At 34.3% G+C, this 3,310-nt stretch overlaps 1 long non-coding RNA gene across 1 annotated transcript; it reads right to left on the bottom strand.

Moving 5' to 3' along the window:
• Positions 1 to 517: 517 nt before the first annotated feature.
• Positions 518 to 2,237, bottom strand: LOC140828438 (uncharacterized). The gene is made up of 5 exons (XR_012117201.1): positions 2,138 to 2,237; positions 1,897 to 2,004; positions 1,595 to 1,812; positions 707 to 823; positions 518 to 616 (listed from the first exon to the last, which is right to left on the bottom strand). It is a non-coding gene; the product is annotated as an uncharacterized lncRNA (long non-coding RNA).
• Between the last annotated feature and the right edge of the window lie 1,073 nt (positions 2,238 to 3,310).

Genomic DNA, 3,310 nt, shown 5'->3' with positions numbered 1-3,310 from the left:
CAATGCAAGCTGTAGTTGACATATTCAACATTGTACAAAGTGTGCTATCGATTTGGTTTATTAGCAACGTCCAACACATTAACGTTATTTTTATTATTATGAACCAAAATTGAAACAATAATATCGAAACTCAAAAGATTTATCACACCACATCCAACCAATTACCAGAATAAAAGCATGTAATAAGATAACATAAAAACTAAGTAAATAATGTCAATTCTCCTTTATCCAATAAAACAAAAAACTTGATAAAGTAAACAAAATACTCAGTAATATGATAGTTTGATGCAATATTGTCTCTAGTTCTAGAACCAATAGGAACTGTATCAGTCACACAAAATGATAAATTTAGAAAACCATGCTACTGTGCTTCCAACATCATCATCCAGAAATATCATTTCAGAATTTGGTCGAATCAAGTCTACCTTCTCCACAAGAACTCTATCAACCCAAAATTTCCAAGAAGGTCCACTAAGAGGAACGTGATGCATTTTTACCGTTGAATCTATGGATGTTATTCGACCTTCAGCAACAACTCCCCATCACCGCACCAATGAAGCAACTTACATTTAGTATTTTCAGGGATATCTCCATGACTCACATTCTTTAAATTTGACTGCATATAAACATATATAAAATATTAATTATGCTATATCTATTTTATAACAAATGTGGTTTAGATAACACAAACTTTTAAGATAGTTACCCGAGATGCAGCTTGATGTTGGTTCACATTATCAGCATTACCACTTTTTTTGGGATGATTGATATCACAACCGCTACCAATATCATTCCCAATCCCAATACTGCCACCACTACCAACCTACATATTGAGATAAACCAAAAAATATCTCAAACAACAAATCTCCAATGTAAGAAGCTTCATTAAATTACTTCTACTGTGAGGTCACTATAAAATCTACTGAGCAGAAAAAGCACATTGCATGTCAACAATTTCAATCTAAAATACAATTAATTATTTAGTAAGGAAGAATGTAATGCACATGGGCAGCCTTTTTTTGTAATGCACATGGGCTGTTCCCGATTGGGCTTGAGTCCCTCACGGTTATCCCATTAACCATTACTCATAGAACTTCTCCAGCCCAGGCACTGGAGCTTTTGCCTTCCCAGGATTAGAACCCAAGACCTCCTGGACTTATATAGATCTTGGCAGCAATCCTGGTACCAGTTGAGCTAGTAGATCAACTGGTACCATGATTGCTGCCAAGATCTATATAAGTCCAGGAGGTCTTGGGTTCTAATCCTGGGAAGGCAAAAGCTCCAGTGCCTGAGCTGGAGAAGTTCTATGAGTAATGGGTAATGGGATAACCGTGAGGGGACTCAAGCCCAATTGGGAACATCCCATGTGCATTACAAAAAAATATGGTACAAGTTGAGTTAGTAGCTCAACTAGTACCAGGATTGCTGCCAAGATCTATATAAGTCCAGGAGGTCTTGGGTTCTAATCCTGGGAAGGCAAAAGCTCCAGTGCCTGGGCTAGAGAAGTTCTATAAGTAATGGGTAATGGGATGACCGTGAGGGGACTTAAGCCCAATCGGGAACAGCCCATGTGCATTACAAAAAAAAAATAGACCTCATTTGTTGCACTTCTTGTTGAAGGATGTGCATCATACTTTGAAGTTGTTTAATTGTTCCATTTTGTTGCAAATATGCTCCAACTTTTGAAGGTGTAACTCCAAAGCCCATTCCTCGCACTCTACCTCGAATTTCCTTCCCAAATACAAGGCTAATTGCATCCTCAGCAATGTTAGTAGTGTTTTGAGATTCAGGTGCACATTCTTTTATTTATTTCTGCAAATTACAGACAAATAATTTTTGAGAAAATAATGTATTTTTGTTGACCAGTTTTTTTTCTGATAGAAATAATTTTACTACCATTTTTTCTCCAACAGCTTCACCACTAGGTTGTCCATTTTTCTTCTTATGGCCTTCCACCGATACTTTTGTTCTTGTAATTGGTATATCAGCAGAACTTGTTTGCTCCTTGAGTATGAGGCATATAGAAATATATGAAAAATTCATTAGGAACATAATTCATAAAATGTATCATTACAATTAAAAATAATAAAATTTTGAAAAGAACTTTTCATAAGTTTTTTCAAATAATAATAATTACCATAATGTGAGCTAAATGGGCATAACCTCTCCTGCTCATTGTGTTGTTGTGTCTTTGCTTTTCCCTCATTGCCTTAAATTTTTCACTTTTTTCCCGAAATTAAAAAACATATAACATATTCATATATGATTGATTAGTCACATGATTGCTAAATATACAAGAGCTAGAATACTTGGCACACGGGCTCTGCAGATAAGGTTCAGTTTAAGCCTATTGGTATCTAGGTTGCATTTTTTTGTTTATTTTGATATATTGAATTGGTATGCTGGAATGTTTTTTGTTGATCACATCTTTATGCATGAACCAGTATGCTGGAATGTTTTTTGCAAGTATGTTATTTTAGTATGCTGGAATGTTTTTTGCAAGTATGTTACTTTAGTATTTTCCTGATCACATCTTTATGCATAATCACTTTTTCCCTCTACTCTTTCTAGCAGTCGAAGTCCATCACTGTGAAGGGTCAATTACTGACAGCCACACAAAAGCTAAAAATCATCCAAAATCCTTTCCTCTAGTAAACTGTTCATACACCAACCATGCAATAACCACAAATCACACTTTGCTTACAAAACTCAAATGCATGCAGCATCCAGAGTGCTTATATGATCATCAATATATAACTACATATAAATCACCATATATAACTTAACACAACAAATCATATTAAGTGAATTATTTGATCAACCAATTGTATATATTACTAAACTTAAGCCCAAAAATAATAACAATTATATGCATGTATCAAAAAGTGAAGAAATCCATAACAATGAATTGATACTTACTTGAAATGCTTGTGATAGTGTTTTCTTTACAAAAGAGTCCCATTGGTTTTGATCCATAAATTCGTGCTTCAAAAGACAAAGATCTCGTGAAGCCACTCGACCATCACGAACTTCTTGTATACGTATTTGGAGTTTGGATTTTCTATCACGCCACAATTTACCTAACTTTTGAAAGATTGAATGTTTCTCCCACTCCTCAACTTTATAGTTCAACTACAGATTAAGAAACATAAAAATATTTCAACATTTTGTTATAAAATAGGAATACAAAAACAGTGATAAGCATTACCTGAAGACAACGTGTAGTGGCCCGTGTTTCGTACTTGAAAATTTGTGGAATAATTTAAAATTTTCTCTTGAAATAAATAAAATGCCTCATTCATAAAATACA

The sequence above is a fragment of the Primulina eburnea genome, chromosome 3 (genome assembly GCF_022965805.1).
Source record: "Primulina eburnea isolate SZY01 chromosome 3, ASM2296580v1, whole genome shotgun sequence".
Taxonomy (NCBI): Eukaryota; Viridiplantae; Streptophyta; class Magnoliopsida; order Lamiales; family Gesneriaceae; genus Primulina; species Primulina eburnea.
The sequence above is the reverse complement of the archived record's forward strand: the minus strand, read 5'-3'. Positions and strand labels throughout refer to the sequence as shown.